This window comes from Oratosquilla oratoria, chromosome 24 (genome assembly GCF_046742065.1).
Source record: "Oratosquilla oratoria isolate Oo_2021 chromosome 24, ASM4674206v1, whole genome shotgun sequence".
Taxonomy (NCBI): domain Eukaryota; kingdom Metazoa; phylum Arthropoda; class Malacostraca; order Stomatopoda; family Squillidae; genus Oratosquilla; species Oratosquilla oratoria.
The window spans coordinates 31,610,535-31,623,832 of NC_134800.1; the positions used below are offsets into that span (position 1 = coordinate 31,610,535).

Consider the following 13,298-nt stretch of genomic DNA (forward strand, 5'->3'; position numbering starts at 1 on the left):
GGATTAAAAAATTATCTAGTGGAAGTTAAACATGAAAATGAAAAGATTAAAATTAATTGTACTACCAATAGTGTGAACTAAAAAAAAAAAAAAAAAAAAAAAAAAAAAAAAAAAAAAAAAAAAAAAAAAAAAAAAAAAAAAAAAAAAAAAAAAAAAAAAAAAAAAAAAAAAAAAAAAATTAATAACAAAATACAGGCAATGTCTGAAAGAATGGAAGAAAACTTAGGTGAAGTATGCAAAAGATTAAGAAATGGAAGGAAAACAGAGAAAATAAAGAAATTAAACATGAAAATGAAAAGATGAAAATTAATTGTACTACCAATAGTGACAAAAAAAAAAAAAAAAAAAAAAAAAAAAAAAAAAAAAGAGGTTAATAACAAAATACAGGCAATGTCTGAAAGAATGGAAGAAAACTTAGGTGAAGAAAGTATGCAAAAGATTAAGAAATGGAAGGAAAACAGAGAAAATAAAGAAATTGTTTTTAAAGAAATAGTACAACAGATGCAGGAAAATGCAAAGAATATAATCATTCAAATAATTAAAGAAAAGGCAAATTGAGTTAGAGATACATTGGATAGGAAAAAATGTATTGTCATATATGGACTAAAGGAAAAACATGGTCTGGTGAGGTACATGACAGAAAAAGCAGAAAAAGAAACAGCAATATCAATTCTAAAAGAAATACAAGATTGTGACCAGGAAGAAGAGAAAGATATAGAAGTGTATTGAATGAGACAATATTCTAAGGAAAGAAACTGACCCCTAAAGATAAAACTAAGATTGCAAATGATAGTAGAAGACATATTAGCAAAAGCAAGTAAGTTGGCAAGGAGTGAACATTACAAGATATGGATAAAAAGAGAAATGAGTGCTAAGTATATAAAAAAGAGAAGACACTAAGAGGTGAAACTAAGGAAAAAACGCAAAGAGAATGGAGACTGAAAGCAAGGAGTTCTATTGGAGGGTCATAACATGAGGCAGAGAAAATGGTATATCAAAGTAAGCGAAACAAAAACAGAAAACAGGATGGAGATGGAAAAAATTAAAAGTAGCCTATACTAACATTAACGGATTAATCTCAGGATTGAATGAACTAAATGATTACCTGTCAGATGAAAAACCAGACATAATGGGAATTGTATGTTCTTGGCAAAGAAAAACTTAAATGTGATGAAGGTTACTGGGGGTAATAGCAGTGTGGAAATGATCATGTTAAAAGTTGAAGACAGAGACATGAAAAGTAGAAAGTTTGTGGTGATCTATGTGCCCCCAAAAATGGGCTCTTGGAAAAAGAGCGAGCATCCAAAAATGTTATATGATACAAGGCATTCATTAAATGAGATACTAAAGGACAGGGTTAACCTGGTACTTATGGGGGATTCTAACTGCAAAGAAATATGTTGGAAGAAGATGACAGTGAAGGGCAGACAGGATCTATGGGGAAATGTATTACCAGACATGACCATGGAACATACAATGACACAATGGGTCAATGAAAATACCAGATACAGAAGTAATGAACCATCAAGACTGGATTTAAAGTTTGCAACAGAACCTGAAATTGTGGATAAAATTGAATAAAAGACACCATTTGGAAAGAGTGACCATGTACTAATAAAGGCTGAACTAAAGGAAGAAATATATATGGAGAGAAATTAAAAGTACAGAAAAGGGAAGATTGATGTACAACAAAACAGACTTTGGAGAACTTAAGAAATTCTTTCAAAATTCAAATTGAGAAAAATTCTATATTGAAGAGACAAAAGTGGAAGAGAAATAGGTGATCTTGATGAAAATCTATAATGAACGAGTGAAAAAATACATAGCAAGACAGAAACAAGAGAAAATGTACATTAAATGTTGGTTCAACAGAAGATGTAGTGAGGCGAATGATAGAGACAAAACTTGGAAAGGATGGAGAAAAGATAAAAAAAAAAAAAAAAAAAAAAAAAAAAAAAAAAAAAAAAAAAAAAAAAAAAAAAAAAAAAAAAAAAAAAAAAAAAAAAAAAAAAAAAAAAAAAAAAAAAAAAACTGGAAAATGGCAAATATATATCAACTATAGAAATTAATATGTAAAAGTGCACTGAGAGGAAAAAAGAAAAACAAACACACACACACACACACACTCTCAAAACTATCATATGAAGAGAGACTAGCAAAACTTGAACTACAGACACTAGAGCAAAGAAGAGAGAGAGGAGATTTGATAGCTATTTACAGAATCATGAAAGGCATAGAAATTACTGATAGAGAGAATCTGATAAAGTGGGATGATAGAAATACAAGAGGACACGGAAAGAAAATAAAAAAAGACAGCTATAGAAGAGATGTGAAAAAGAACAGCTTTCCTCACAGAGTAATAGACAGTTGGAACAAGTTAGATGAGAAAGTGGTGTGTGCAAAAACAATACATGAATTTAAAAATAGTTTAGATAAAATGAGATATGAAGACGGAACCCCACGAGCATAGCTCCCCTTCCCGTAAAATACAACTAGGTAAATACACACACACAAGGGGGAGTTGAATACACTGAAGAAATGGAAATGGCGGAAATTATGAACAAACATTTTAAATCAGTGTTTACAAGGGAGAACATACAACCTGAAGAGATTGAATGGAAAGAGAAAGTCCCCCCTGTAGAAGAAATAGAAGTATCAAAGAATGAAATATTGATACACTTGAGTAATCTTGATGTCAGAAAATCGCATGGACCAGATGAAATAGCAAACTGGATTCTGAAAGAATGCAGGAATGAACTGGCAGACAAAATACATAGCATAATAAGCAGTTCCTTGAAAGAAGGAAACGTTCCAGAAGATTGGAAAAAAGCAAATATAGTACCTATATATAAAGGAGGAAATAAAGAACCTACCAACTATAGACCAGTCTCTCTAACAAGTACAATAGCAAAAATTTGTGAAAGAATTATCAAAAGTAGATGGGTAAAATACTTGGAAAAAAACAACGTACTAAATCCAAGGCAATTTGGATTCAGACAAGGACGATCATGCGTCACCAATTTAATATGTTTCTATTCAAGGCTAATAGATATAATACAAGAAAGAGATGGATGGGCTGATTGTGCATTTCTAGACCTAAAAAAAGCTTTTGACAAAGTACCACATAAGAAGTTGCTTAAGAAATTAGAATCTGAAGGAGGAATACAAGGTAAATTGCTAAATTGGATGGAAGACTTTTTGCAAGAAAGAAAAATGAGAGTAGTGATAAGAAACCAGCACTCAAAATGGAATGAAGTTATAAGCGGTGTCCCGTAGGGAACAGTTCTGGCCCCAATAATGTTTGCTATATATATTAATGATATGGATGAAGGAATTGAAAGCTATATGAGCTTCTTTGCAGATGATGCAAAACTACTGAAAAGAGTGAAAACTGTAGAAGATTGTGAATCACTACAGAGAGATCTAAATAAAGTACAGGAATGGAGTAGGAAGTGGGAGATGGAGTTCAATACAAAAAAGTGTAGTATAATGGAATTTGGAAAAAGCAAAAACAGAATAACAGGATCATATAATTTGGGAGAAGAAGGAATAAAAAAAGTAGAAAATGAGAAGGACCTGGGAGTCATTGTTATGAATAATATGTCACCTGAGAAACATATAAATAAGATTTTTGGAGAAATTTATAATTTAATAAGAACAATCAAAGTGGCATATACCTGGATGAAGAAATGGTGAGGAAAATCCTAATCACCCTGATAAGACCAAGATTGGAATATGCAGCAACGATATGGTCACCAAGTACAAAAAAATGTATAAAAAAAATTGAAAGAATACAAAGAGCAATTACAAAATTGGCACCAACACTCTCAAAACTATCATATGAAGAGAGACTACAAAAACTTGAACTACAGACACTAGAGCAAAGAAGAGAGGAGATTTGATAGCTATTTACAGAATCATGAAAGGCATAGAAATTACTGATAGAGAGAATCTGATAAAATGGGATGATAGAAATACAAGAGGACACGGAAAGAAAATAAAAAAAGACAGCTATAGAAGAGATTTGAAAAAGAACAGCTTTCCTCACAGAGTAATAGACAGTTGGAACAAGTTAGATGAGAAAGTGGTGTGTGCAAAAACAATACATGAATTTAAAAATAGTTTAGATAAAATGAGATATGAAGACGGGACCCCACGAGCATAGCTCCCCTTCCCGTAAAATACAACTAGGTAAATACACACACACACACAAAATACACACACACACTTCAACGAACGGACGGCATAGACGACGTTCTGAAGAAAAAGTGAAATTTCGGGGATCCCAAAGCAAAGGAAGTACCTATTGTATTTGCAGGGTGGGGAGAAATTGCTCGTGGTGTAGGGAAAGTAAGGAAAAAGGAGAAGGGGAGGGATTACTGAGGGAAATGGAAGGAAATGAGGAAGGTGAGGACTTGGCCCAGGCAGGCAGACAAAATCTAAACAAACGAGGACCGGACCAATTTAGCGATGATGAAATGTCTAACAAAAATGTAAAGATTAGAAGTATAGATAAGAGCAATACAGTAGAAGATGATGAGAATATTTTCCAGGGATTTAAAGAGGGTGGGGGGGACACAAACCCCCCCCGATTAACAAGACTAGAAGAGAAACTCGATAAGATGATCGAGCACTGGGAATTTAAGTTCGGTCACGTTAACAACATTGTGCAGAGTTGAAAAATTGGAAGAACTAGAGAAGGCGAACAAAAACTTAACTAAGGAAATTGAAGAATTAAAAAAACAGTTAAAAGAAGTAAAAGAAGAGAATAAAGTCTTAAAGGAGAATAATAAGGAGAACAAGGAGGGTTGGAAAAAAATCCAAGAAAATAGCAAAGTTGCATTCACTGACATAATCAGACAGCAAATGAAAGAACAAACTGAAGACTCAGTTATTAAAGTGATGAGACAGAAGGAGAATATAGTAAGAGATTTAGCAGACAGAAAGAAATGTATAATTATATTAGGAATGGAAGAGAAACATAACCCAGATAGAACCACAAGAATCAAAGAGGAAAATGAAAAAGTAAGAAATTTACTAGAATTAGTTCAGGAAGATGAACCAGAAATAATGAAACAAATTGAAGAGAAATTCAGGCTCAGGAAATATAGTACAGACAAGACCAGACCAATTAAGATTAAATTCAGGTCACAAACTACGGCTGAGAATATCTTATCCAAAACAGGGAAACTAGCAACAAGTGAACAATATAAAAAGGTATGGATAAAAAGGGAAATGAATAAAGAGGAAAGAGAGGAAGAAAAACAGAAAAGACTTGAAGCTAAGGGAAAAAAATGAGAAAAGAACGGAGTCAGAAAAAGAGAGATTCTATTGGAGAGTAGTGAATATGAAACTAAAGAAAGTCGACATACAAGAGAAAAACAAAAGGGAAACAGAGAACACAATGGAAGTGGCAGAAAACTATGAGTGTCTTACACAAATATAGATGGATTAATAACAAGATTGAATGAGCTGAATGATTATTTGAAGGAAAAAGAACCAGACATAATGGGAATTGTAGAAACGAAATTAAAAGGTCCACTACCACCCAATTATTGGATTAGAACAGAGTGAAAAAGGAAGGGGGTGGAGTTAAGTTACTGACTAAGAAGGATATAAACGTGAAGTGTGTCACATATGGAAAGAATACAGTAGAGATGATAATGATGGAAGTAGAAGACAGAGATAAGAAGAGCAGAAAGTTTGTGATAAATTATGTGCCCCCAAAAACAGCCTCATGGGAAGAGAGTGAACATAAAAGTATGTTAGAGGACACAAAGATAACATTAAACAAGATAATGGAAGAGGGAGGAAGAATAGTTATGATGGGCGACTTTAATTGCAAAGAAATCTGCTGGGAAGAAATGACAGTAAAGGGTGGAGACGGCTCATGGGGAAACGCTCTACTTGAGATGGTTACTGACCATACAATGACACAATGGATACAGGAGAACACTAGGTATAGAAATGAAGAAGAGCCATCGAGACTAGACCTAATAATTACATCTGAACCTAGAGTAGTGGACAAAATTGAATACAAAACACCAATAAGTAAATGTAAGAGGCCGGTAGTTGTACGAATGGAAATGAGCCTGCCTGCTCGCCTGCTGTTTTGATAACATTGAGGTGACGCTATGTCTATGTAAACACACCGACGGTGGTGACTGTTTTATAATCGATGATGTAATCAAAACTCTGTAAGCGCAGGTTAGCTTCGTTTGACTAATGCTGAGGTAAACGATTTTGCTAGTGGCATTGCAATGGCTTTCCGGATTGGTGCAAGGTGGAGAAGGAGAAAAAACTATTGGTGCATGAATTCAAAGTCACGCCCATAAGGAGTGACATTTATTTGAAAAGACATAGGAGATTGGATTAGAAAAATTAGTGACGTCAGACGAAGGTAGCTTAGCGTAGGATACGGGATCTCGTCAGACGATCTGGAGAGACGATCTAGAGAGACGATCTAGAGAGACGGAGAGAGACGAGAGAAAGAGATCCTGAGTGTAACAAGACGGTGAAATTACAGTGAAAGAAAGAAAATTCACCACCCTTTTATTAACCCAAAGGACGAGAGAACTAGGCACGGGGCCTAGAAAATAGTGAGACTACAGGAAATACAAGGCATTGGGCCTACTGCTTAAGAGGAACTTGAATATTTAGTGAAACTCACGTAAAGAAGGCAAGGGGCCTCGAGACGAGTGGTATTACAAGTCAAATATACGTGTAATGGTCGACGACCGACAGCGGTGGTGACAGTGGTGACAAGGGGTGGTGAAAGTGGTGAACAGCGGTGCGACGAACTGAGTGTTAAACACCTCCGAAGAGAAGTGGCGCTAGATAAACTGGTGAACGAAGAACTGGTACAAGAAGTCTACGGGAACGAGACATCCAAAATCAAGAGTGTATTGGCTCCAAGGACGACTACGAGAGAAATCTACAACTTCAAGTAACTGCTACGATGGGAACAAGCATTCTTCAAGATTCTTCAAGATGATCATCATCTACAAGGCGGTCTTCAAGGCAGAGTGTGTGATGGAACAACGTCGCTGACGAATGACAAGGCCGTAGAAGGATGTCAAAACAGACATTGACATCACGAAGCGACATCGCAAGCAGCCAGGATAAAGCAAGGTATTAGTATGAGTACCTCTCAGAATTCTAACGTGTTGAGACACGAAATTCACACATCAAATACAAATATTCCAAAATTCACAGGAGAGTCTAACACATATGGTGTAAACAAATTCCTCAACCTCATAGACACTCTTATAGTAAGTAAAAACATTACCAATGATATCTGTAAGATTGAGATTCTTAAGGAGAATATAGATCCAGAGCATGGAAGGGCGAGGTTTGTCATTAACTTCCAGCAAATGGAAGAAATTAATCAATATGATAATTACAAGAAGGCCTTTCTCAAACATTTCATGTCCAAATGTGATCAGGATCCTATTAGATCATTGGTAAAAATGATTAAGGAAGTTAGGACAAGTGAAACTGACACAGAGTACTTAGCTAGATTAGATAGATGGTCAAAAGACATGAATTCTATCTTGAAAGATTCAGACTGGATAGAAAGATCTAGCGAGATGAAAATTTCACAGGTAATCAAATTGATTACATTTAGCTTATTGGCAAAGAATTCTGATGACTTAACAGCAGAAAGGCTGTACAAGGATCTAAAATCAAATATAAGTTTAGGAGAAGTAGATTATCTTCTTCAAGGATACAGTGAGACCAGAACAATAAACCCATATGTAATGCCTATAAATCAACAAAGCCAATATAGGAACTCTAGAGAGTTTAAGAAAACAGAAGTAGGACATAGGCGATATGCTAGAAGTCCATCTAGGGATAGGGATACCAGAATCCTATGTTTTAATTGTAATGCATGGGAACACAAAGCACAAGAATGTTTTTATGGGATTATTTGCAGAAATTGCAAATACGAAGGTCACAATGAGTATCAATGTAGGAACCCTCCATTCTGTATTTACCATAATAAAATTGGACATAGGACTCATGAGTGCCAGAATTTTCGGGTATCCCCAGGGCTAAGAGGAAAACCCCCAGACACAGAATAAACAATTTCAGACCTCCCCATATATATACCGATAGGCGGTATTGTGTTAAGTATGGGAATGCAAGAGAGATGAAAGAAACTGACAAACTGATAATTACTGTTGGTAAAACTTCTGTAGGACCTCTCATTGCGGGTAAAGTGTTCAATAAGCCTATTCAAATTTTTATTGATACAGGGTCTGTAGTTAATGTAATTATTAGTAAAGTTTTAAACCAGTTGAACCCAGGAGTGAAAATGTTGGAACCAATCCGTTACACATTGCAAGGTGTAACTGGAAATCAGTTAAAAACATTAGGTAAGGTTGAGGTAGAAGTTGCCTTATATACAAATGAACAATTGTACATCCCAGTGATAGTGGTAGAAGAGTCTGTTTTTCCAGGAGATTTATTGATAGGATTTGCAACTATGAGAAAAGAAAACATGGTAATTTGTCCTGCTGACTTAGGAATTTTAGTGAAGTCACAGTTAATCCCATTCTTAAATCAACCAGACTTAAGACCAGTGACAGGAATCAATGAATCCTTAGATAACATTTCTATCTTAGATAGCGTGACCGAGCGGTCCAACCCTACAGAAAGTAAAACAATTTGTGAACCCAACTCAGAAGTTCAGGAAATCCCAGAGATTACTAAATTATCAACCACAGATGCCTTGAGAATTGCAGATTGCGGATTAACAAGGTCGACATTGTTACACCCCATGTCAATTAATAAGGTTGAAGTGTGTTTGAAAGGAATCAATGTAGACTCTGAAGTAATTACAGTCCCAGAATCAGTTAAACTTAAAGGATTGAAGTGGGACTCAGGGATTTATAAGACAAATAAGAACAGAGTAGAAGTATTAGTAATTAATACTATGAATAAAGAGATAGTTTTAAAGAAAGGTACACAAATAGGATGTATTCAGGTGTGTACTAAACCTATTAAGATTTTAAATGAGAATAGTGAGGAGATAGAATTACCAACTTCATCAATTTGTTCAGTTCAAGAAGGCATAGACTTAAGAAATAGATATAAAGAATTATTACAATCAACTAATTGCCCTGAGTTGGATGAAGCTTTATTTGCTTTGCTTATGAAACATAAAAAAGCAATTGCTTTGCCGGGGGACGCCTTAGGCAAAACAACTGTTTTAAAACATCACATTAAGTTAAAACCAGGAACACAACCTATCTACATACCAGCCTACAGAGTTCCTCACTCTAAATTAGCTGTAGTAGATAAACTCATCACTGAAATGTTATCACAGGATATTATTGAACATAGTAAAAGCGAGTGGAATTTTCCGTTGATCTTAGTACCAAAGTCTGATGGGACTATGCAACCAGTTATTGATTACAGGGAATTGAATAAGCACACTATTCGTGACAGGTTACCATTACCCATTATCGGTGACATTTTGAGAAGTTTGGGAACTGAGAATAGATATTTTAGTACTATAGATATCAAATCAGCTTTTTGGCAAATAGAATTGCATGAAGATTCAAGAGAGTTCACAGCATTTTCTACTACAACAGGACATTACGAGTTCAAGAGAATGCCATTTGGGTTATGTAATAGTCCATTAACTTACATGAGATTAATGAATACTATTCTAGATGGATTGTTAGGAAACACTGCCAGTGTATTTCTAGATGACATTTTAATAGTTTCTCAGACTGCAGTGGAGCACTTTAAGAAATTAGATTTGATATTCTCAAGACTAGGAGAAGCTGGGTTAAAAGTAAAACTTGAAAAATGTAAGTTCTTGCAAGACAGTGTCATTTACTTAGGACATAAGATAGACAGACACGGACTTAGTACAGTAAATTCAAAGGTTGACGCTGTCAAGAATTTTCCAGTTCCGACCAATGTAGACAAGGTTAGGAGCTTTTTGGGATTAACAGGATATTATAGAAAATTCATTCAAAGTTATGCTGACATTGCTAACTCCACTAAGTTCATTGTTAAGAAAGGACTCAAAGTTCATGTGGGGACCTGCGCAACAGCAAGCTTTTGACAAGTTGAAAGATAAACTCACGAGTTCACCTATTTTAATTTTTCCCAACTATGAAAAAGAATTTATCCTTTGTACTGATGCGTCTGACATAGGATTAGGAGGCATACTAATGCAAGAGAGAAATGGAACTTTAAAACCCATAGCTTACACATCCAGACTTTGTAATAGTGCGGAGAGAAACTATTCTATAACTGAAAGAGAAACTTTAGCAGTAATTTATTCTTTAGAAAGTTTTAGGGATATGATACTAGGGTATCCCATCAGAGTCTGGACTGATCACACAGCTATTCAGAACTTATTTAAGCATAAGAATCTTAGAGGCAGACTTGCTAGATGGTTTGCGATACTTCAGTGCTATGAAGTTCAATTTGAATATATTCCGGGTAGAAGGAATGTAGCAGATCCACTTTCTAGAAACATTAGTCAACCAATGACTGGGACTGGGTTGATTAATTTTGTTTGTAGTATAGAAGAATTAGTAACTTTAGATGAAGAAATGCTAATAAGAGAACAGAGAGATGATGAGACATGTGATTCAATAATCAAGCATTTGATGAACCCAAGAGGAGATCCTCCAAAGCTACCAAAGGGGTATAAGATAGAGGAATTTCATTTGATTAATGGAATATTGTATAGGAAAACATTTGTAAATGGGAAAGATATTTCTAGAGGTCAAGTAGATCAGTTGGTTATACCACAAACTCTGGTAAATGAGATATTGAAGTTACTTCATGATAGTGATTGTAGTTCACATCCTGGAAAGGATAAAACTTATAGACAAGCACAACTTAAATACTTTTGGCCAGGAATGAAGAAAACTATATATGATTATATAGAAAAGTGTGTAAAATGTGTAAAGGTGAAGGGAAATACACCAAAACCTGCTTCTATACTCACCTATCCCATTCCACAGAAACCTTGGGAAAGAGTTCACATGGATACATTGGAATTACCAATGTCCGAGAACGGCTTTAAATACCTATTTGTTGCTATTGATTATTTTTCAAGATTTTGTATATTACAACCCATAATCAATAAGAAAGCTGAAACTATTGCTTCCGTAATCTATGACCAGATAATCTGTAACTTTACTACACCTAAGATCCTAGTTTCAGATAATGGGACTGAATTTAATAACAAAATCTTGGAAAATCTATGTAGTGTATTCCACATCAAGAAAGTCAATATACTCGTTAACCATCCCCAAAGTAATGTAGTAGTAGAAAGGTTAAACAAAAAGATAATTATATGTCTTAGAACCCTAATAAGTCCTCATAGTGTAACTTGGGATACTTGGATTCCTTGTGTTAAGTGTACCCTGAACAATCAAATTAATGTAGCAACTGGGGATACATACATACATACATATACCAAGGCTTTTTCCCCCTTCCAAGGGAGGTAGCCACAAAAGGAAAGGCATAAAAACACTCCCACCCATTTCATCCCTAAATACACTCCACACCCCTCCCACCCTTCCTCTCATCTGAGCACCTCCTGGATGACGGGTCATCCCTGAACCCTGCCCACCGCCCTGGGTCAGAAGCAGTGTCGCAAGACACAGTACATCCACAGCAAGGCCGCTTCATTTAATCGGCGACCCCCCCTCTCCGTCCCCCTTTGCATATAAGGAGAGGACGGGGAGAAATCCCTTCGGGCTGCGTCAAAATTGACTCACACATACTACCCCACCCCCCCGCCTATTCCTCCTCATGTCGTCACAACATCATCCATATACAACCATTCTCCACTCACCTCTGTCTTCCGTCCTCTCCCTTCCTTCCTCAACAGACATTCCCCTCTTCCCCAAAGCCCCCTTCACCCCATCCATCCACCTCATCCTAGGACGTCCCCTCATGTTCACTCCCTCCACATCTGCCTTCCATACCTCTTTTACTAGTCTTTCGTCCCTCATTCTTTCCATGTGTCCAAACCATCCTAATATTCTTTCATCAACCCTCTCTCCCAAATCCTTTTTCACCCCTGTTCTCCTCCTCACCTCCTCATTTCTCACTCTATCTAGCCTAGTAACCCCCATCATACTTCTCAGACACCTCATCTCAAACACATTCAAACTCCTTCTCTCTTCTTCTCTTATGTTCCACGTTTCTGCCCCATACAGTGCTGTTGGCACAATCACTCCTTCATACAGTCTCCTCTTCGCATCCATTCCCAAATGTCTATTTCTCATTACACTCTTTAAACCACCAAGGCATTTACTCGCTTCTCTCAATCTACATTCTACCTCCACCTTCACTCCACCTTTTCCTGCTACACTTGCACCCAAGTATCTAAAACTATCCACTTCCTCCAGTCGCTCTCCCTTAATGTTCACTTCCAGTCTACTGCCACTTTCACCCCTTGTACATCTCATCACCTTACTTTTACCCACATTTATCTTTAGCTTTCTTCTATCACATACTCTCCCAAACTCTGCCACCAGCTTCCTCAATCCCTCCTCTGACCCTGCCACAAGCGCAGTATCGTCCGCAAACAACAGCTGGCTCACCTCCCACTTTTCTCCATTTTCTTTAACCATCTCCAATCCCTGACTCACTACCCTAGCATTCACCTCTCGCACCACCCCATCCATGTATAAGTTGAACAGCCAGGGCGACATAACGCATCCTTGACGAAGTCCCACCTTTACTTCAAACCACTCACTCTCTCCATTTCCAATCCTAACACATGCTCTACTACTCACATAAAAACTCTTGACAGCTCCCAAAAGCTTTCCTCCTATCCCATAAATCTGCATAACCTCCCACAGTGCCTTTCTGTCTACCCTATCATAAGCCTTTTCCAGATCCATAAAAGCCCAAAAAATATCCTTCCCCTTTCCTATAGCTTTCTCACATATCTGTCTTACCACAAAGATCTGATCTACACAACCTCTACCCGTCCTAAATCCACACTGTTCCTCACCAATTACTCCTTCTGTTCCTCTCCTAATCCTCTCAATTAAGATTCTCCCATAAGCCTTCCCTACTACACTCAACAGGCTAATCCCTCTGAAATTACTACATTCACACTTGTCCCCTTTTCCCTTGTAAAGAGGAACTATACAGGCACTACTCCAGTCCTCCGGTACTTTACCCTCTCTCCAGCAAACATTAAATAATCTCACCAACCAGTCCACCATCACTGAACCTCCCTTTTTCAGACATTCTGCATGACATCCATCCAGACCAGGTGCCTTACCTGCTTTCATCATCTTTAC

At 36.6% G+C, this 13,298-nt stretch overlaps 1 protein-coding gene across 10 annotated transcripts in view; it reads right to left on the reverse strand.

Moving 5' to 3' along the window:
• Zir (dedicator of cytokinesis) overlaps positions 1-13,298 on the reverse strand; it is a 661,124-nt gene that overhangs the window by 609,833 nt on the left and 37,993 nt on the right. The gene's annotated exons all lie outside the window — the stretch shown is intronic.